Source organism: Carassius carassius, chromosome 50 (genome assembly GCF_963082965.1).
Source record: "Carassius carassius chromosome 50, fCarCar2.1, whole genome shotgun sequence".
In the NCBI taxonomy this organism is placed as follows: domain Eukaryota; kingdom Metazoa; phylum Chordata; class Actinopteri; order Cypriniformes; family Cyprinidae; genus Carassius; species Carassius carassius.
Window position 1 is genome coordinate 3,165,792 of NC_081804.1, and position 23,527 is coordinate 3,189,318.

General features: G+C 36.5%; 1 protein-coding gene across 5 annotated transcripts in view; it reads left to right on the forward strand.

Moving 5' to 3' along the window:
* LOC132133779 (plexin-B2-like) overlaps positions 1-23,527 on the forward strand; it is a 157,279-nt gene that overhangs the window by 14,159 nt on the left and 119,593 nt on the right. For 2 of the 5 annotated variants that reach the window (XM_059546744.1, XM_059546748.1), the window contains exons 2-3: positions 6,849-6,994; positions 17,544-17,583. The exons of 1 other annotated variant lie outside the window; for it this stretch is intronic. The gene's annotated coding sequence lies outside the window, so the exon portion shown is untranslated. The remainder of the gene's footprint in view (positions 1-6,848; positions 6,995-17,543; positions 17,584-23,527) is intronic. 2 more of the 5 variants (XM_059546745.1, XM_059546747.1) reach the window with 2 other exon arrangements.

The window sequence follows — 23,527 nt, forward strand, 5'->3', positions numbered from 1 at the left end:
TTTAAAGGTCCCGTTCTTCGTGATCCCATGTTTTAAACTTTAGTTAGTGTGTAATGTTGTTGTTAGAGTATAAATAATATCTGTAAAATTTTAAAGCTCAAAGTTCAATGCCAAACGAGATATTTTATTTAACAGAATTTGCCTACAAAAAATGACCCGTTTGGACTACATCCCTCTACTTCCTGCAGTAATGACGTCACTAAAACAGTTTTTTGACTAACCTCCGCCCACATGAATTGACAAAAAGAGGGCGTGGTCTTGTTGCGCTCCGACAGAGAAGAGGTAGAGCTGCGTTTGTGTTTGTCGCCATGTCGTCGAAGCGCTGTTATTTTCATCTTGGAGTCCAATCACCTTTGTTTGGCCTTCCCAGGGACGCTGTACTTGGAGAATAATGGTTACAATTTATGTTTAACTTGGTTCCCGAAAATTATAATCCAAATGTAAAACTATGTGCAGCACATTTTGCTGAGGACAGCTTTCTCAATCTGAATTGATTATTCCTGAAAGATGGAGCAGTTCCCTCTTTGTCTGGAGAAGGCGTTGTTTATGGACCACAACCGGAAAGTGTATTTTAATCGGTAAGTTGGTGCGTTTAACAGTTTCTGTAACGTTTTACACAAAGGGCAACGCTGTTTAGCTTTGTTAAATGTCAGGGCTGTGCAAAAAAATCTAATGCGATTTTCATGCATATCTCGTCAGTAAAAACGCTCCTGTGATTATAAGCACATCTCCAGCACATGCTCATGCCCACTTGCTTCTCAAAACTACTCCAAAACTAGCCCAATCACGTTTCCAGGAGGGCCGCGTGCGCTCAGCTACTGTCGAATCACAACACAGGAACCGCTGGCACAATCAGAACTCGTTGAGTATTTCTGAAGGAGGGACTTTATAGAACAAGGAAGTCATCAGCCGTTTTTATGACAATGAAAACAGCGGTATACAGATAGGTGAATTGTGTGAAAAATACTGTGTTTTTTTAACACGCGAAACATGAACACATATTATATTGCACACTGTAAACACAATCAAAGGTTAAAAAAAAACGGGCACGAAAAACGGGACCTTTAAGGCTTTTTATGCAACTTGTGAAATTATTAATATTTGTATTAATATATATATGTATTAATATATACATATATATATTAATGTATATATATATATATATATATACATTAATATATATAAGGTTTTTTTTGTTTTTTTATAAGCGGTACAGGTTTTGACAGTGATTATGTTTACCATGAGGTCATTATTCACTTCCAAACACATTCGCTGTAAAGCTAAAATTGGGAAAGGGTGGAAAATGTTTGAATGTATGTTTCTGCAACAGAATGAAAATAAGAAATAAAGCCACATTTTATTTCACGTATAAAGTCACAATTATGGGAAGACAGTTTTTTGGAACCTGGGTGGAACCTGTCGTACATGAAATTATAAAATCTTGATTGTTCAAACTGAGATGCATAACAAAAATCTTACTTTTTTTATGGTTTAAGTAATTTTTGTTCTGGTCATACTGCAGAGAACTAAACTGATTTGATTTATGCTATGCATAATAATTTATTGGAATGGATATGCATAATAGTTTACATTTTATGTGATTCAACTTTTAGTCTATTTGACAAAAAATACAAAATGATGTTTTAGATAATAAATACTAAAAAAGTTTTAAAAGAAGTTTAGAAATGAGACCGGAGCAGTGTCTGAAGTAGCTTACTGTCAGAGAATGCGCTGAATTTGATGAAAAACATTATTTTCTACTGTTAATAATAAAAATTATGCAGATGTGCAATATGAACACAGTCCAGATGTACTAGATTCCCTGTGATGACATTTTCATGTGACAATGTATGCAGCTGTTTTTTTCCACCAATACTGTAGTCGTTTGATGTACCACTTTTGGCATACTTTACACTAGGAGCATACTGTAGGCATATTTGAACATGAAGTTGGTTTATGGTACATTAAAGTGATATTTAAGGTTTTTGAGTGAATTCTTTGAGGTGGAACTCTGGCCGTTTTTGGAGAGCACAGTATTTCCTTTACTCGTCACATCATCTCTGATAAGCACTCTCGGGAACGGAGACAATTTGTTAAAATCTTAACAATTGCCTTTAAAGGACAAGCCATCGCCTCCAGTTGTCATGACCCATTTGGCACGATAATCAGCACTTTAATTAACAAAGTCAGTTCAGAATATCAATTAGACCGTTTTTTTTTTTCCAGTGTGTGTGACCTACTCTTTCCTAAAATAGCGATTTGTGTTGTGTTCCTGGCTGGGGATAATTTGTAGCTGTGGGCCAATAAATCAGATCATTTCTCCTCATATTAATGCTGCAAACACGCCTCTCTTTTTTAGAACAATATTGCCTCTCTAATGAGAGGTGAGGGTGAAAGTCTGCCTGAGTCCTGGCGTGTTTGCGCTCTTGTTGCATTCGGATTGAATTTCTTCCGTGGGGAACGCTAGGATGAGAGGCACTTGCAGTAGCAAACATCTCAGTGAAAACACCTCAACCTGGTCTGGCATCTCTGTCTCTCTTGTCATCCTCAGTACATGTTAGATCTGTTTCACACTGCACTGCCATGACACATGTACGGACCTTGTTACTCAGGAAAGGCTTCCCCGTATGACAGATAACGGAAGTGAGAAAAAGTGCTTACTACATATTTATTTTACAAAAGCACACGAGGCCTTTATTCACCTCCCTGGAACGGTGTGAGGCATGTTTATTATGAATGCGCTTGCTTTATTTGATGTCTTGTGGACTGTTTAACTCTAATACCCGCGGACAGCAATGATAGAGCTTGGAATAGCAAGGACAATTTTTTATATAACACGGACTGGATTCGTCTTAAAGAAGAAAGTCATATACACCAAGTATGCCTCGAGGGCGAGTAAAACACAAGGTGAACTAACCCTTTAACATTTATTGTCATTATTAATTTTGTTCATGATTTTGAAAACATGATTATCTTTCTTCATTTTTCTTTCTTCTGGTTTTTTTTCTGATATTTTTCTTAATTTTTCTGAAAAAAAAAAAAAAAATCCTGAATGTTTTCAATTCAGAATGCGGTCAATTTTTGTAGAACATTAATTGTGGTCATCACAGTATCATTATTATTATGTATTAACATCATATAAATTCTTTCGTCATTTTCTTATTTTTATCCAAACATTCATTGCAAACTCATTATTCATTATGCAAAAATAATTTTTTTAAATTTTATTCTGGTAGAGGTAATTTGCATGTGTGTTCTAGAGTAAACAAATATGATTGGCTCCTTTAACTAGAAGGCGGGGCCTTCTAGTCCTACAGTTGCCATAATGTGCATTATGTGCCAATCAAAAATTCAGTTGGCTTTTGTTTGACACCACATTTCTGTCATGCCGCCATCTCGTCTCAAACGTCTCAGATATGCTCTGTTCCTGATTTGTTCCTTTCCATTTGAGAGTGATTTCAGAGCTCCTTTTGTGCCTCTCCAGACAGCATCCTTTTCAAGTCTGCCTTTGTGGAACTTGTGGTTTCACAACTTCCACAGTTGCAGTGTTGAACGTCAGAATAAGTTTGCATAGAACATTGTTCTCTCTTCCTTCAAAAGAGCAAAATAAAAGATCCTAATTTTTGTGATTCGACTCTTTTAGGTGGATTTTTGGGCAGGTGTCAGGCTCATCCTAAACCATGGGAGAGTGAAGAGGAAGCTCTTGTGTTTGACTTATAAATGTTATTTCTGTAGAAAGAGGAGTCATTATTAGGTGTTTGAGGATTGAATGTGTTCTGTAATGATCAAATGCTGATTCATTCTGAGAATTAAGTAGTTGGATGCTGGAGTTAATTATGGCCGGCTGTTAGACGCAGCAGCAGAAATTACAAAACGGATGGTATAATGGCCTTTGTGCTGAAATGAAAATGCATTTAACCACATCAACTCTGGGGACCCACCGGTGGGTCCAATATTGCATATGCCTAATTCTCAAAAAATCAAAATAACAGCTGAAGTGGTTAAATATAAAGTCATTTAAACACAATTTAAGGGTGAAGTATGTGATTTTGCTAAAAGCATTAAGTGGAGCTGTAAAAATGACTAAAACTAGTTTCTTCCATTGTTTAATCAAACCGGTTACCCCAAACTCATGCCACTGGTTCCAATGCAGCACAGTTGTACTGCTCAAACCGTTTGCAGCTCCGTTTGGTGCCACTTGTGGTGTATTAAAAAACATCCTTTATTTGCATAATGGTTTTCACAGATATTTCTGAATTGCATTTAACTGAGCTCTAAGGTCATTGTTGTTTATGACTGCTTTACAAATTCAGCACCTCTTATAGCACATGCATCATGTTGAAACTTGTTTTTAATGTGTGCACTTTTATTTTGACGATTTTTAGAAATGTTTGCATCAGCGATACATTGCTAAAACATTCCCTTTTGGATATTAAAACAACATTTAGCAATCCATATTTTTCAAGTTGCTGATTTGGTGGTTGTACACCAATATGACTTTAAAAATGAAATTAAAACCATAGTATTGTGAAATATTTTTTACAATTTTCAGTAGCTGTTTTCTATTTGAATATATTTTAAAATGTAATTATTCCTGTGATGCGCAGCTGAATTTTCAGCATCATTACTCTTGTGTTCAGTGTCACATGATCTTCAGAAACTATTCTAGTATGCTGATTTGAAACCTTTATTTTTATGATCAGTTGGATTTTTTTTTTCTGCTTAATATTTTTAATTTTATTTATTTTCTTTCAGCATGGGTGCATTAAATTGCTTAAAAGAAAAAGGGTCATACAATTTTTTTTATTATGATATCACTAAATATTCTGTTTTCGGCATTATTAATGATTGAGCATCAATAATAATTTTTGATAATTGAAAATCGAAATATCTTATTAGAAATAAATTATATTTAAAATGTAATAGAAAAAAGTTATTTAAAATTGTGATATTTCAAAACGTCTCAAATTAATTACAAACTTTTGACCAGTTGTATACATTTACAGTAATTTGGAGCTCTTTTTAACATTTTTAACATCTGAAAAATGACACACTTGGCCTTTAACTCATTCTGATTTCGCTGCAAATCCCGAAGCAGCTCAGAGGCGAGCAGGTCTTTACCTGTTTGTCTCCAGACGCAGAAGAACGTGTTCGCTGTACTGGGATTACATGCCATCAGTCATGGCAACATTTGGACAGGCTGCCAGCGATGGCCACTGCCGCCAAGTTAAAACTCCCAAATCTCTCTGAAGAGAAGCACGAGGACAATGTATTTAGCTTGTGCAGAAATCATTTCAGTCAGGACAAGAATCACTTTTCCAGACGCCTGGGCACTGAACCATGTCGACAGGCCCTGACATTTCTATATGTTTTTATAATACCGTCAACAGGATTAAAGTGCTACGGTTTATTCTGCTGCAGTGCATGCAACACCACGGCTGTAATTAACGGCTCGAAGCCTTATCACCTCGAAAGGTTCCCTGTCATTTGTTACAACGACATTTAACAGATGCTTTTGAAAATTTGTGACTTGTTAATATGTTTATCAGATGCTTTTTATGCATATATGGTGCTCAGAATAGAAGCTGATGCTTTCCAGATGTTGTGCTCCTTAATAGATGCCTTGTTTTCAAAGTGAAAATATGATGATGATTAAGTTGAGAAGCAAAGTTGCATAGGACAGTGTTGTTTTTTACATTTTTATGTTTTAAATGAGGCTTGCTGATTAAAAAGATTGTTTTTTGTAGCTTGTGGTACTTGAATATTTGAATGCAATAGATAAAATCTCATATTTTTAACATGAATGTCTCTCAAATGACACTCAGAACTGAAAATTTCATGGCCAATTAATATGAAGTGTCACTTTTGTGCCATTAGTGACACCCAGTGGAATTTACCCTTTGCTAAGCCCCGCCTCAAAAATGTCACTGACCAATCCTAACTTAGCAACCGTTGCCCTCTTCAATGAGACAAGCTTTTCAGTCTATGAAGGATATTTGTGTTTGCATTGTTTTAAACAATATATTTACATTATAAATTTATATTTCCTCTTTTGTTTAGTTATATATTTTTATTCACCATTATATTAATCTTATATTTTTTATTATGTATTTATATTTCCTGTTTTATGTATATATTATTATTAGAATTTTTATATTTCCACTAATGTTATATTTATTATATATTTTCATTTTGATTTCTTATTTTATTTATTTATAGATCTAATTTATTATTTTTATATTTCCACTGTTATATTAATCTTATATTTCTATTATTTATTTCTATTTCCCATTTTATTTATTTATATAGTTATTTTATTAATCTTATATTTAATATATATTTATTATTTATTCATCAATTATTAGTTTATCCTTTTTATTTATTTATTCATTGTATTACTATTTATTATATATTTATATATATATATATATATATTATTGTTCATTATTATTTTTATATTTCATGTTTTGTTTATAAATGTATTTTATTTTTTTTTATATCGATTTTTTTTTTCCTTTTGCGTATCTTAAATTTTTTTTTAAGAGGTTCAAATTGTGGATCAAACTAATGTGTCATAATAGTTCATTTCTATAGTTTTCTTTGTAATTTGTAGCAGTGAACAAGGGGGTGGGGCTTAGCAGATGCTCATTTCATTAATAAAAGTTTTTTCCAGCAGGATTCCCAAGCGTTCATCAATCAAGGTGTGATGAACTGCATCACATGCCTGCAGTTTCTTGTTGATTTATATATCGCAGTCTGTCGATAGTTTTGTCACCTCCCGTCCGGTTGCATCGTTCTCATTGTAGCCGAATTTTAACCGTGACCTCCACTAATGATTTCTCCGGCAGGGCTGCTGTCTCCTGAGGTGCTGCCCCATTACCTGAGGGTATCTGTGAGCTTTCCGGACTGACGATTAGTGGCATTAGTCTCGTGGCACGGCGGATCTTACACGGGCTCAGGGATATCAGAGAAGTTTCCTGCACTGCTTAATGAGGTGTGTGTTTCTGCATTTCTGTGTGTGCGGGTTTGGACTCTTCATGATGCATTACATTTCTGACATTAAAAATGAATACCAGCCCTTTATCTCTCTGTCAATATCATACTTAGAGGATGTTGTGAAAACCAGAACGCCACACGGTGAAGTTATTATGGACCTTTCCTTAACAACAACAACAAAAATATGTACAAAAATTAGATGCTTGAGATGAACGCCACATGATTTTTAGGTCAGTGTGTGTGTGTGTGTGTGTGGCTCAATCCCAGTTTGAAAACGATCCATACTTTATAGTGATTAGGATTAAGATTAGGATTAGTGCTTCCCAAATCATGGTCAGATTGCATACTATTTCCATGCTTTCTAGACCAGAATTACTATGGCTTAAATTTAATCTTGAAATTCTTCATTCTTTTAATGATCGGGATTTTGTAGCGGGAACGCAAATCATTTGAGTCAGTTCGGGAGCTCGGAGCGGGATCGCGAATCATTTGAGTCACTTTGGGGATCGCAAATCATTTGAGTCACTTTGGGAGTTCGGAGCTGGATCGCAAATCATTTGAGTCAGTTCGGGAGTTCGGAGCGGGATTGCGAATCATTTGAGTCAGTTCGGGAGTTCGGAGTGGCTTCGCGGATCATTTGAATCAGTTCGAGAGTTCGGAGCGGGTTCGCGAATCAGTTGGGTCAGTTCAGGAGTTCGGAGCGGGATCGCGAATCATTTGAATCAGTTCGGGAGTTCGTAGCGGGTTCGTGAATCATTTGAGTCAGCAACAAAGTAATTGAGTTAATTCATCTCAGTATTTTTGTATTCAGAAAATGCTTAAAAGCATTATTATTATTATTATTATTATTATTATTATTATGCTATAAGTAAAACATTAAAATTGTAACAAAAAATGCTTTTTACAAACAAAATTTCACATTTTCTTCTAAATAAACAGAAGGATGTTATTTATTGATATTATTTTTATTTATACCTACATACAGTAATAAATGGTTATATTTACCTAAAAATCTTAATACAACATTCTGAAGCTATACAGCATTTACTTATTTATTTACGTAGTATTGTTTATTATTAATTTCACATTGTATTATTTAATTTTAATATGTTATTTCTAAGCTTTTATTTAATTGTAGGTTTCTTTTACAGTTATGTTTCCATTGGATATGAATCCAGCCATTGTGTGTGTTGAACTGTAATTAGTTTTTAGTTGCTTGGAGATTGATGGAATCGCCGTTGGTAGACAACAGACGTGTCCTCAAGCGCTGTGATTTCACGTTATCATCCGTTTTTGATCTTCTCAATTAAAGATATGCAAACAAAGTTGCATCTCCGTATCGCTGGCCTTCGCTGTCTCTGGCTTTTGATCAGGGAATCTGCGGCGTATCTGGCGTCATCACGCATCCTCAGAGCTCTGGCTGAACACGCAGGTCAGTAATCAGGTGAATTCTTCAGCTGTGATTCAGTGTAAATCGACAGCTGCCCGATTCCTCACTATTCACGTCCTCTACTGGGAGATGCTGGCCATTATCTGACAGCCTTTATTTGTCAAACGCCTCCAGATCTCACCTGCCACCTGAGCCCTCAACGCTTGAAAAGTACAGGTCAACTGGTGATACAGAATGTGGTCGTGTGTGTGTGTTTGGAGGGAGGCGTGTCATCTCTTTTCTTACACCATTAGATCGGTTTTGAAGGTATAGGAAGAGCTGAGTTTGTAGGATCAAGTGGGAAGCTATTTATCTATCTATCTATCTATAAAATCTTATTTTAAATTATTTTTTTTCTTGTTTTTATTTATTATTTTTGGAATAGTAGCAATTGTAGTTTTGTAGTGTACTGATTTTCAACTTCAGAATTATTTAATATTTATTATTTTTATTATGTTTTTACATTTTTAATCGTTTTTTTATTTTACATGTATCAAATTTTTCTTATTTTTATTAGCATTAGTAGTTTAGTAGTTTTTAATAGTTTTGTAGTATACTGATTCCCAACATCAAATATATTATTTAATTTTATTATATACATTTTATTATTTTAAAATGGTTCTTATTTTTTTGATTATTTTATTATTTTATAATTAAATTATTTTATTTTAATTTTTTATAAGTAGAAGAAATAGTTTTAAGATTTCCAAAATATAATTATTTAATTAGTAAATTATTGTATTTTTTATATTTCATATAATTTCTGAGGAAGTTGGTTAGGAAGAGAAATTATGCTAAACAAAAATCTATGAATATGTATTTAATTTTTAAAACATACGGCAGTATCATCTTGTACACAATTATATAATAAATACAAATATTTATTTATTTAATATTTATTATGTTTTATGTATTGCCATCTACTTCTGTTGGTCCAGTTAAAAGCATCTATTGTAGTGTTTAATTTTAAGTGGCCTTAAATGTTAGTTTCAACTTGGCTTCCTGTCCGCTTCACACTTACACCTGAAGGCATTTTCAGGTTCACAACAACCCTCTTCATCAATGTGATACTTTCTGCTGCGTGATTTGCACCATGCCATCTAAGTCTTATTTTTACAGCCTCTTTTGTCTGTGACTAAGTTGGATCTCATCATTTTCCATGTGGGTTGTGGGCTGAAGTTTGACCAGATTAAAATCCAAAAAAGCCTTTGTAAAGAACCCCCCCCCCAAAGCCATCAGCACTTTAGGTCGTGCCATTGTTGCAAAAACCTGTATTTCTCATTTATTTCTCGCTCATCCACTCTTGCTATTGTGCATTTTCTCATCTTTGGGTTTGTATCTGACTGGAAATTGATAAGCCAGAATCCCTGACAATCCAAAAGGCTTTGTGTGTGTGTGCGTGCGTGTGTGTGAAGAGGGGATGCGAGTAGCGTTCTTGTTTATCAAGCTCGCCTTTTCCAGATGGCACTCAGCAGAAAGAATCCACTTCTTGACATGCTCTCTTTCTCTCTCTCTCTCATTATTGGCCGGCTGTGGGCTCTCACAGGACACCGGGCGAGTTTTTGGGGGCCAGACTCCATCGCCGTGAGGGTCTGAAGGTGTTCCTTGCCGGGAGGCATAAAAGTACAGGATGTTTGGGTTTAAGTGTGTCTGTAAACACTCAGCCTCTTTATTTTCATCCAAATGGCATGTGATCCATTACGCGTAATGGATATTTACACGTTTTAATACATCAGCCATGCAATCCTTTTAAAACTATCATAAGTCAATAAATCAATAGCCTGATTTATTCAAAACAACCCAGAGTCATTTGTGCCATAAGTGTTCATGCATTTGTTGCTGCAGTCGTTTTGAAACCGCATCTTTCATGCGACAGGCCTGTGCGGATTCCTCCAAGCTGATGTTTATTTCAAACGAACACTGTAGCCTACAGCAAATCTGCTTCACCATTTGCAGTAATCATGGTCTATTTTTGAACAATGCTGTACAGCAGACTTGCTCCTGGAGATCTACCTTCCTGCAGAGTTCAGATCTGGCTAATCAAACACACTTGAACTAGCTAATCAACAGCTCAGTCTCAATTTGCATACTTGCACTAAACGTACATTTTGAATCTGTTTAAGACTGTACACCAGTATTGGGAGACAGTGTCACAGACCATTTTATATCATCGTTTCTATTTGCACACCAACATTCGCATTAGCTAAATTACATTATCGTATATATTATTTATGTTTGCATGTAGCTAGACAATCTTATCACATTGTCTCCATTTGCAAATGAATGTTAGCTTTTACTAAATGAACATATTTCATATAGTTTCTAGTTGCATGTAAACATTAGCATTATTGAAACAAACTCATTAAAAATTGTTTGTTTACATATAAACAGAATTAGCTAAACTGCTTTATCGCATATTTTTACATTTGCATGCGAACGTTAGAATGAACAAAACCAAATTGTTTGTTTACATTTAAGCGTGAGCATTAACTAAATGGCTTTATCACATTGTTTCTGTTTGCATTTGAACGGTAGCTTTAGCTAGACAAACTTAACGCATTGTTTTGCATGGTAACGTTAGCATTTACTAAACAAACATACTGCATATTGTTTCAATTTGCATGCAAACATTAGCATTACTGAAATTCTTAACTTTTAAAAGTTAGGGCTTTATCACATATTGTTTTTGTTTACATGTGAACGTTAGCTAGGGCTGGACGATTAATCGAAAAGTAATCGAAACCGAAATTCAGAACCTCTAAGTGACGTAATTTTCCCATGTCGGTTTTTTCGTTTTTTTTTTTAATCCTGTTAATACTTCCCCTTAAAAGCATACTACCGCGTGTGTAGCCATATGGCTCTGTCCAGTTAGTGGCATAAAAGCAAAACCCAGAGGTGAACGCCGCTTCAACACATGGTGATGGCACGCGAGCAGTGAGGCTTGCATCTTTACTAAACTGTCAGTTGTATTTGTTTTATGGTTTGGACATTCAAGCGATTAGATGATTGGATGTGTATTATTATATCGAGCTCGCATGTTCGCTGCATTGTGGCACGAACACTCATATAAACAGTAACATTAGCTGTGAAGATCGTCCGCTCATAGTAAGGCATGAAACTAGTTGTAAGCGCTGTCCTGTGATTTATCACTAAAGTAGCTCAGAATCTCAAAACTTATTATAGCATATTTTTCTACTTTTGAAGGAACTAGGCTATTTACAACCCACAGCTTCACAATAATATAGAGACGGTATGACTAATTCACACATGCAATCACTCGTACTGGTACTGTGCTAATTTATCTTTATCTGATCTTTATTTATCTCTTACACTGAGCAATAATCTGTAAGAATTGTTACGAACATAGATAAAATAACTGCTGATAGTGAGCTATGATGTCAGATCGCTCTTTCAATAGGAAAAAATATCTCACCTTTAATAGTCAATCATATTTACAGTACAAACCTTGTCCGTGAACTATGAGGCAAAAAAACTAAACAGAAACAAAATAATCGTTCATTAATCGTAATCGAGGTAAAATGTTCAATTAATCGAGGTTTTGATTTTAGGCCATAATCATCCAGCCCTAATGTTAGCATTAGCTAGATGACATTATTGTACTGTTTCTGTTTGCATATGAATTATAGCATTAACAGAGCGACCTTATTACAAATTTTCTATTTACATTTTAGCAGTTATATTTGATTTGATTTTATTGCATATTGTTTCCATGCATGCAAGTATAGCATAACCTAAATGACCTTATCACATTGTTTCTGTTTGCATGTGAATGTTAGCATTCAACTAAACAAAATTATTGGAAATTGTTTCCATTTGCATTTGAACCCTAGCATTAAACAACCTTACTGCATATACTCTGTTTTCATGTAAACGTTAACAAAAGAACATTATCGTTTGTTATTTCTGCAAGGTTAGCATGAGCTAAATTCATTACCATAAAATCCAATGTAATACTTATATTTAGCATTTAGGTTAGTACATGAAAAATACATGTTGAAGTGCAACCTTTTTAGTCTCAACATTTAGCAAAGCTAATTAGCATAATTTCAGTGGTAGAGCATTGTGTTTGCAGTGAAAAAGGTTGTGGGTTCAATTCCCAGGGAACACACATACTGGTAAAAAACAATTATAGCCTGAAGGCACTGTAAGTCGCTTTGAATAAAAGTGTCTGCTTAATGGATAAATGTAAAATATATGTACTATATACTGCACAAATAGTAAGAATAGAATACTGTTCTGAACTATTATTGTATTATACTTTAAGGCAAATATTATGCAAATTGGGCCACAGCACTAGAATCCTGCCGAGTTTAGTTCCACCTCTAATCAAACACCTGTCCTAATCAAGGTCTAGAGGTTCAAATTGAAAATGAGAGAGTGTTTATACAGAGCTGGAACTAAACTAAAAAAAACTGAACTAGAAGCAGCTGTAATGGAGCGTTTGACATAGGAAGTGGATACACACCGTTCTTTGATGTAACATTTTCACTTGTGTGCGACCGACTTGCGTTTCTCAGCAGAAGGGTTGTGTGCTTCTCACAACAGAGCATAATGCCTCGGTCACAAGGCATTGAACTGCTTTCAGAGGTCTCTCTGTGTGCTCGTCCATGTCTCGTGCTTTGCTTCGTGTATTTATAGGCTGTCTAACTTGCCGTCCTGCAGGTCATCAGGTTGTCGCGTGCTGTTGGCTGATCGAACAGGTGTTGGTTTGTGGATTTTTCTGTGCCCTGTATGGATAGTCATTCGATGGGTCCGTCAGATAAGGAGCGCGGTGTCACAGTCCACCGATCCAGCGCTTATCTTCACATTCCACCACTAGTGCAGTGCTAATGAGTGGTAGAAACCCTCAAAACCATTATTGAGCTCTTTGGATGCCGATATATTGACTCGGCTTGGAGGTTTGTTTCCCTGAGCTGATCGTGTTTGTGTGACTACATTGACAGAGAGGCAGTTATGTCATCCAAGTTGGTGAGTGTCTTGGTACTACTTCTTCTTCTTCTTCTTCTTCTTATAATTGTACTATTTTATAGTCAATATAATTTTGCTATACTTTCTACTGTTAAATATTATAGTAAAATAGTATAATATTTATATATTGAACTATTGATTTTGGCATACATCATACTGTATTTACAGTGACATAATATGTGCACAGTTTGCATGTTTTGTGTATGCAAAATATGTGCCGAAATGTTCAATATACCACAAAGCACAGTGTCAAATATAATTAATATATAACTAATAAATGTATGCATTTACACCCATGTACATTATACATCATATATTATATAAACTAATATAGACTTGTATGCACATTATTATTATATTCATTATTAATGAATTTTATTTGTGCATATATAAATAATTGTAATGTATAATGTGTGTAGAAGTTTATAAATATATGTATTTATTATACAGAAATTTGCTCAAATGTGCATACAGTATACCACTGCGCTATATATGAAGTCATGTGACTACAACAGCATACTGTTGCTACATACCTACTATTTCACTTAATACTTGTATAATAATAATACTTCATGCACGCACACCTATGGCATAATTCTTAATACTTGAGCTGTATACAGTGAACACAACACAGTATTCATTTGTAGTATGGTAGTATTCTGTTCCATTCAAAACAACATCTTGTTGTTGACTTGTGGCTAATAAACTCAATGTCTGATAAGTAAATTGTCTCTCCTTCTTTCCTATAGCCACCGTGTTGAACGTTTCTCTTATTCATTTTTCATTGAATGGTCTGTTTCCTCCTCATACCCTCTCCAGCTGTGAAGAACACTTTGATTTTTGTTTGTTCATGTCAGCATAGTGTAAGCAGGTGTCCCAGCAGCTCTCCTGAATTATCCTTCATGGGCCATTGAAGTGTCTGTTGAACAAGCACAAGTCTATGTCTTCACACTAAGCCTGCACTGATTTATGGTGAAAGCGGCATATACTGACTGGCCAATAGAAGTATTTATCGAACAAAAGCTCCTGACATCTACAGCTTGAAAGGATATTGATGGAAGAATGAGTTCTGTGATTGTAGCGAATCCAAACACCAGGTTAATATTCAGGTGGGTTGAGTGTAGGTTGGTAAACTACAGGAAACTCTTGCAGCAGGGAGAGCATTTTCCCCATCGTGGGATCATGCATTTACATGAAGCTTCAGTCTATTGTTGTGTCTGTGCGGAAAAGTCACTTGGCCGCAAAGCTTTCATATGCCTTCAAATGCTCTCTCTCGGTCGGATGCCCTTTGCTACCCCCTTGCTTGTTCGGCTTTAGAAATCCTCTCCGATTCGCTCTGAGGGCAGCAGCTCTCAGCTACAAATATACTCAGGAAATTTCATTCAGGATCGAGAGGAGAAATCATGTGGCTTATGAAAACGATGTCTCTCCGGCTCATGTTCTCGTCTCGTTTCAGGCTCGTTCGCTCACTCATTAAATATTCTCAGGCTTGCATTCACAGACCCCAAACTGTGAATCCGCGAATTCACTCGACACTCCAGTGAGTAGTAAGGTTTGATCCCTCTTTCACTCGCCTTTCTCACTTCTACACTCACCTTGTAATTTCTCTCTCTCACTTGACTTTCTTTGGAGTGGAGTCTCCTGTGGATTCCCACTCGATCCGGATGTTTGCCTGCAGACTGTATCACGTTTTTTTCCCTTTGTATAATTCTCTTCATCACATCATTAAAGACTCCTCTTTATCTCCCTTGCATCATTTTTCACATTTATGTGAGAAGTGCAATTTTTGCAGTGTAATCTCATCCTCATTTTCTCAATTAGTATTTTTGTCTTCTGTATTTTTGATTAAAAAAAAAAAAAAATATATATATATATATATATATATATATATATATATTTAATCATCCTTGGAAGATAATTTGTTTTTGAAGAAATTATATGGAATTCTATTGTATTTTTCTCATTCAATTTGAATGAATAAATCTAATAAATATGTAGTGAAGTGTATGCTAAATACAAGAAGAAAAATTATGATGGCATAAGAAAATCATTGAATAGTTCAATATGTATTCTCTTAATACAAGAAATACTGATTAGGTCTTTTTCTTTACTTTTGTTCCACATTCCATCAACAACCTTTCAAAAGCTTGGGGTCAGTAAGATTTTAATGCTCACCAAAGATGCATTTATCTGATCCAAAATACAAATAAAACAAATATTATGTGTAATATTATTACAATAATAAATAACTGCCTTCTCTTTTAATATATTTGAAAATGTAATTTATTCCTGTGTTGTAAAACAGAATTTTTCAGCATAATTACTCCAGTCTTCAGTGTCACAGAAATCATTCTAATATGCTGATTTCCTACAATGTTGAAAACAGTTGTGCTGCTTCATATTTATGTGCAATTAATTTTTTTCAGGAGTATTTAATTAATAGAAATTTCTGAAGAACAGCATTTATTTTAAATATAAATCTTACGTAGAAGTATTAATGTATTTACTGTCACATCTTTACTTAATAAAAAGAAAAATTTATATAAACAAACTTTTGAATTGTAGTGAGCAAATTGATTATGTAGTATATAATTACTTGTACACTAAAATTGTTCACACTGCCCACCCCTGGTTGAATCTGCTTTAGACAGCTTGACGCTTGTAGATAAGGGATAAGTTGAAACTGTATTTGTTTACCATTTGCATTGGCAGCTTTTAATACCATTTGAGCCTTGAGTGATTTTAAACAGGCTGCTGTTAGCTGATTGATAACGTTTAGTGCGACATGGCTGCGGTTTCACTGGGGCTGCAAATCAAAGGATGAAGCAGTACTGCACATCACTGAAATCCAGCACTGGGCCCAATACCGAGCCCTGAGGGACACCATAATGGCTGCATGTACCGCAGATTTCATATTGTTGCACTGCTGGAGCTAATGGGGCGGCGTTTGGGTGAATGCTTGAATCTCACATTACTCACAATCTGCCTCTCTAATGGCTCTTCAACATTTTAAATCGTTTTCACTGCTAAAACAAGCTCTTGGCGGGTCCTCGATTAGGGCATCAGCGGACTTGTAATGATTTTCTGCGTTGTTTTTGTTTTATGGAAACATTGAAATCTAAAACCATGCTTACACTGAGTGAGACAAAGGGTCAGTTCACTAAAAAGTTTAGTTCAAGAAGTTTAACCTGTTTATTCTAGTTTAACCAGATACTGGCCTGGAAAGGGTGGAATTGCATCTTTCAAGTTGCATTTTTCACTTTTTTTATGTGTTTGTGCCGTAACTGATTAGTGAAATTTCTTTTAGTGTACTGGGTGCAAAAACAACAGATTGTGTGTTGATGTTGTTAGCAGGTGCAATTAATTCTTAGCAAATCCCTCACCTAAATATTTAAAGAGTCATATTCCTCTAGCTCTATTCATTCTCCATTGTTGCGAGATTTGTTGACCCTCTGGGAATGACTTGCAGACAGATGTGGTCTAGCTTTGCTCCTTATTGACGGACTCCCGCTGGTTTTGGCTTCGATACCAGTGTGGGAATCATCACATCCAACACCTGTTCCTCTGCTTAGCACCTTCTTGTCTTCCTGAATGATTTGCTCTCTCAGGAAAATTTCTGTGTTATCTGTTTTCTTCCTTGTCTCTTTCTCTCTCCCTCAATCTCTCCTTCTCTGCTTAAGCTCATTAAATGTTTCCGAGAGAATAGGAAATCAATGGCGCATATGGCGTGAGAGAACTTTTTTTCTTGATTCGTTTTACCCTGTATTTATCTGTTTTCACATATCTCTCTCTTTCCTTCATTTATCTCATTGTTTGGCAAGATAAATTTACTTGAGAAGCAAAATTGCGGAAGATATTGAAGGGGCAGTTCACTAAAAAATATTATGGTGAATAAATAATGTCCAAATATTCATTATCAGTTGAACGATCCAATTTTTGCAAGCAGGTTTATGCTTAAAATGAGTTTGCCATTGGGGTAAGACAAACTAAACTATTTTTAAGAGAGTATATCTTGAATTAAATCTTAATATCCAATGCAGTCTTGCTTCTAAAGTAAATTTATCCTGATGTTTAGACATTTGTACTGGAAAGCAAGACAAATACTGATTAAGACATTTTTTTTTTCTAGATTTTCCCACTCATCTTCCTCTGGGGCGGCAGTCTGTAAGGTAGGAATATGGTTGTTTTCAGATGTGCTCTTCATCTTATAGGCAGATGAGCCATGGCTTGGTGGCCGTCCAGTGTTTCTAGTTGAAATGGCTATGCAGCACTTGGTTAGGTTCCAGCATGTCCTTTATTCATCCTGACACACATCAGGCTTCTGGTTTCCAGCGGGAAGAGCTGCTGGAAGGAAAATGAGAATGTGTCTGATTGCTTCAAATGTTTATCGTTTCCCCTCCTCTCATTCAATCATCCTTACTGGCTCTCTCAGCATTGAGCTGTGGGTTTGATTAGTCAGCCTAGTGGAGGATGACAGCATGCTAAACTGCCTTTCTAAAGTGACTGAAATCAGGTTTCTTCCTTAAGAGGACCCTATTTGCTTTCTTTTTTGTTCATGTCTTTGGTCTTGTTGTACATTTATTTATCAGGTTCTCTGATTTCTAAACTAGAAATGACCATATCAGCCTCTGAAATGACTTTTTTACCCATTGACATTAATCAAGCTGGCACATGTGGGGAAATAATCGTAACCATTAATCTCAAAACCTTGAAATCCAAGAGCCAATCAAATCTTATGTGGGTGGGTCTTGGTTTAGTTAATGATTTTTTTTTTACTGGGTATTATGGTTTAACCTGGAACATGCCACACATGCTTCATTAAATGTGTTTACGTCTTGATTGTGATGAATTTCCAAGTGAATTGTTTTGGCTTTGGAAAGTGGCTTATACATACTAGATTTAAGCCAGAAGTTTTTGAACAAAGTCTCGTATGCTCATTAAGGCTGCATTTATTTGATAAAAAAAAATACAGTAAAAAACAGTAATATCTGAAATATTATTTCAATTTATCTGAAGATATTGTACAAATTAATTTATTCCTTTGATGTAACCTGACTGTACGCTACTATACGAATCCATTCAGAATAACTAAACCACTGACCTGCGCATAATCTAAAACACCTTCAGCTGGCATACATTATAAAACACCCAGACACTGATGCTTTGACTCAGTACCAGCAACATGTGAGAAATGCTGGTGTGCACAAAAAAGAGGCAGTAAACTAAAGACTAAGGTATTGAAGTGTTGGTACTGCGTACCGGTGCGTACTGGCCCATTTAAAGCACTGACATTATGCCTGTTAAAGTCTTTTCAGAGGCGGAGCAAGTTGTTAGATTGTAATGAAAGATTACGAAGACATCTAGATTCTTTGGAAGAATGTGCACCAATGAATCATTCACATTAAGACCAGGTACGTGTATTAAGAAAGCAAATCAAGTGCATTTTGACATGTTTCCTTTGTAACTTTAATCCTTCTTTGTCTCAGCAAGCTTGGCTTAATATGATGTACTATAACCTGAGCGTGTAAAAAAAACACACACAGCCTCAGCACTTTCCAGCGTTCTGGCCGTATTTCAGGCTTCTGCTTCGCTATCAGCAGTGGAGCAGCTTCGCTCTCGCTGTTCGGCCAAGCCTGGGAAACAATACGTGCTGTTATTTATTTATTATTTTCAGAAAGAGGCCGTTTGTCGTTGTGTCGGGGGGAGCGAGTGTGTGTGTGTGTGTGTGTGTGTCAAGCTGTCGGGCAAGTCCAGGCACAGCCCATTGTGAGGAATAATGGATGCTATGGCCGCTATCGCAGGAGTTATCTCCCTCACACACACATACGGGGGCTTGAGGAGCTGGTGATAAATTACTTTGAGACTCGCTGTCTGCGATCAATAAACCACTAGCAGCAGATGAGTGAGACCGAGCTGCCGTTCTCCATTTCTACTTTACTTCTCTCCATCTGCTCCGCTTTGGCTCCTTCGGTCGCTCTTGTCTCGTCTCATCTCTCATTCTCATCCCATCTGGTCTCTCATCATCTGCTATACTTTTGTCATATCGCATCTCACGTTCGTCTCTTATGTTACGTTGCTCGTCTCCTTACCTCTGGCTTGTTGTCCAATCTCGTCTTGTTATCTTCACATTGTTTATCATCTCACTTCTGCTCTTGTTGTCTCTTATTATGCTCTCTTCTTTTCTTATCGTGTGTCACAATGCTTATAATTTCTCGCCTTGGGTCTCATTATCATTTTTTAAATCTATTTCTTCTTGTCTCTCTTCACTTCTTACATTTCTTATCACATTATCATTTTTTTCTCATAATGTCTTTTGTTGTCGTCTTTTTGCTGCTTCATCTCTGTAAGTTTCTTGTCTCATGCGTATTGTTCCTCTCATCTCTCTGTCTTTTGGTTTTCACATCTCATCTTGTTTTGTCTCTGTTTTTCTCATCTTTTCTATTCTCGTCTCATCTTTTTCTCAAGAACTGTTTCTTTTTGCTCCTTGTTTCTCATTTGTCTCATTCCTTCGTTTTTTTCATTGTCTCATTTCATCTTATCTCTTTTCCTACTTCTCTCATTTTACTCATTTATCTTGTCTGTTCTTCTCATCTTTTATTTTCTTGCCTTGACACTTTTCTAATATCTTGCTCGTCTCTGCTCGTTTTGACACAGCTTGTCTTTCTAGTCTCATTTCTTCTTCTTTAAGGTCTCATCTCTTCTTTTCCCAGTCTCATATAATTTCATCTCTGTGAAAAGATGCTCTGCTCTCTTGTTTTGCCAGTTTGTCATCATCTTGTCTTTTCTGTTTTTCTCATCTCACCTTACTGAGAACTCGATTCTCAGTCGACTCAACTCTCAATGTTTGTTCCTGTTTTCACGTCTCATCTTATCTTGTTTTTTTTCTCTTGTCTCATCTTATTGTTTTCTCGTTTTCACTCATCATTTTCTACTTTGTGGTCTTCTGGCCTCATGTTTTTTCTCATTTCATTTCTTTATTTTCTCGTCACTCTCATTATTCTCCTCATTGTTTTAACATCTCATGTTCTCTTCTCCCTTTCTTATCTCTCATTTTTTTCTCTTGTTTTCTCATCTTGTTGCTTTTCTCATGTCTTCATTTTGTCACAGCTCTGGTTTTCGGTCTTCTTCTCCAGTCTCATCTTTTTTGGCCTTTTTTTCTCTTCTCTAATCTTCTGTCTTCAGATGAATGTCAGCGGTGGTCGTGTAGGTCTTGTTTGAGGGCGCATGTGATCGCTGGTCAGTCACACACACGCTCTCACACATCATTGTTCAATTACTAACACTCAAATGCACTAAGAACAGCTCAGATGTGCTGCGAGTGTGTGTGTGCGTGATTGTTTCCAGCTGTAGGGATTGATCGCGGAATGAAAGTGTAATGGGAGATGAGCTCTCATCTCAACCCTCACTGGAACAGAACAGAGATTTGGTTACAAACACCAGCCGTGTGACGAACACACACACACACACACACAGCACGTGATCACAAATCTCCAGACAGCGTCACACGCTCTCAGAAATCTTCAAAAGAAAATTGTGAATGCTAATCAGATGTTTTTGTCTATTTCTGGTATGTGAATACTCTAATGCTGGGACTAATTAAGCCTTCCATAATAAACCTCCTCCATTCTCTCTCTCTCTCTCTCTCTCTCTCTCTCTCTCTCTCTCTCTCTCACACACACACACACACTCGGTCCAGCACTAACGCTCCTGCCAGAGGACGAGTTGCATCTCTCATTCTCTTCTCATCCCATCTCTTTGGTCCTCACCCTGATTAGCTTCTCATGTTCTCATCTCGTCTGATCTCGGCTCGTCTTTTCTCAATCCAGTCATCTCATTCTGTTATTCGGGAGTCTCATTCACTTCTCATTCATTTATCTTATCTCCTTTCATCATGTCATCTCGTCTCATCTCTTGATTTCTAATCCCTTTTCTGGTCTAGTCTTACCTCTTCTCTTCTCAGTTGTTTGGTCATCTCATCTAAGCTCCTCCCTCTTCTCATTTTCTCATCTTTTGACTCATCAACCCCCTCATCAATCTCTAGTTTTCTCTCTTTTTCTCTTCTCAACATTCTTTCACTCTTCTCCTCTCTTGTCTTTGTTTCTGGGGTCTTGTTTTCTCATCCCAACTCTTCTCATTCTCCTCATTTCTCATTCCATCTGTGTATTGGTTGTATGGCTGTGGTCCACTGCACCTGTTGCGTAAAGTGTGTGTGTGTGTGTGTGTGGCTGTTCACCTCCCGCCAAAACGTCAGACCTGCCACTGAAAAGTGTGTGTGTGAGGGGTCTCGTCACAATGACCCTCTGCTCTAATGAAGCCAGGGTCAGGACTTTGTGTGTGTGTGTGAGGGTAGAGAGCAGCTAATTGGTGGAGCTGCCAGCACTGTGTGTGAAAGAAGCGCCAGTCTCTACTGTGTTTCACCTCAGAAGAGAAACACACACAAATACAAGCTATTAAATGGCAAACGCACTCCTGCACCCCTGAATCTGCTCTGCTCTGCCCTGAATCACCCCTGAATCTGCTCAGACTCTTTCATAATATTCACCAGAAAGCGGCGATTCAAAATAAGACAACTAGAGTCAAACACTGTAAACTTTATTTACAGTGCTTACGTACTAGAGATTTTGACGCAGACCAAAGAGTCCATTTGTCAGAGTTCGGTTCATTTGGTTCTGCATGAAAAGATTGATATGAACGCAATCAATCTTAAATGTCATAATTTAATTATTAAAATATGCATCCGTGCTCCTAGTCATATTAAAGAGTAGCCTAGTTCTCATCTGAATATATTTGCCTTCACTCTTTTCACGTCTCTTGCAATTCATCGCCAAAAGTGCCATTCTTTCTCTCTCTGTGTAGCCTATGTGTACATTTTTTGTGATATATCCGACTCTGCAAACACATGAATAAAACAGTGCAAATGTCAGCTTTTAAACTAAATCATTATGTAGTTCATGTTGCGAACAGCTGCCGAGGCATACTCACGTTGATGATGCATATTTGCAGGAACCAAGTCTGAAAGCAAGCTTTGTTTGTATTTTTTAATTTTTTCACTTGCGTCCAGTGGAAATGCAGACATTGATTTGCTGCCTTATACAGTCAGAGTAGGAACATCTAACAATTATAGACTGGGATACACCACATGAGTTTGCCCTGATTTGTCCTCCCAATTTACAGTCTTGCTAATTGTGCGAAAATCAGAGCCAGTCTGCAGATTTGATTTGACAGATTTCATAGAGAATCATGTAGTTTATGATGGTAACAAACTCAGATTTTTTTAGCTTCAGACTTTGATTCCATCTTGTTGGAGGATATCTGATATTATATATAACACTGATATTCTGAGCAGATTTTAGAACACATGGTTTTTGTTTGTCACGTGTCTCCTAGCAACAAGGCACGTGTTTCTTAAGAGTTTGTTGTGATCAGAACAACTTTAAAGTCTGGTAGTGTATGATCCTCAGTTGTTTAGGGTATGATGGCAAGTTATTCCCCTGCAACTATTTTATAAAGTCGGAAGTGCATGTTTTCTAGTGTTTTAAAAGTTTTGCAAGTCGTGTTTTGTATCCCAGCCTTCCGGCACTCACATTTCAGACATTACGGTTTCATTTCGCAGGCAAAAAGTTAAATCCGAATAGTCTGTTGATATTCAGCCGTCGAATTGCTATCAAGAAATCACTCTCAGCTCAAAGTTCTCAATGACATAAACTCATTGAATCAGTCCGCTTTAGATTTTCATTTTTAAAGTAGTTTCATTGTAATGATATTTTCCAGCCAATTTGTGTTTGATAGTCAGCTGATATCGTTACGTGAGTCAGCAAAACTGCAGAACCCCTTCAACAAAGTGCCGCTTGTTCTCCTAAACATTTCCCTTCCAGCTCTGCTCTTCCACACGCCCCCTCTTTTCCACGCGCTTATCAAAGAGACAGAGCGCAGAAGAATGAAAGAGAGGGTTATAAAAATGAGAAGTGATAGTAGGTTTCAGCCTTTTGTAATGAATATCTCTTGGAGGTATTGAAATGCTAATTTTATGCTCTCAGTTGGCAAACTTGCTGATATGTGAGGAAAATATAGGCTGCTGAAACCGACCCCAACTTTGGCTTCATTTATGTGTTT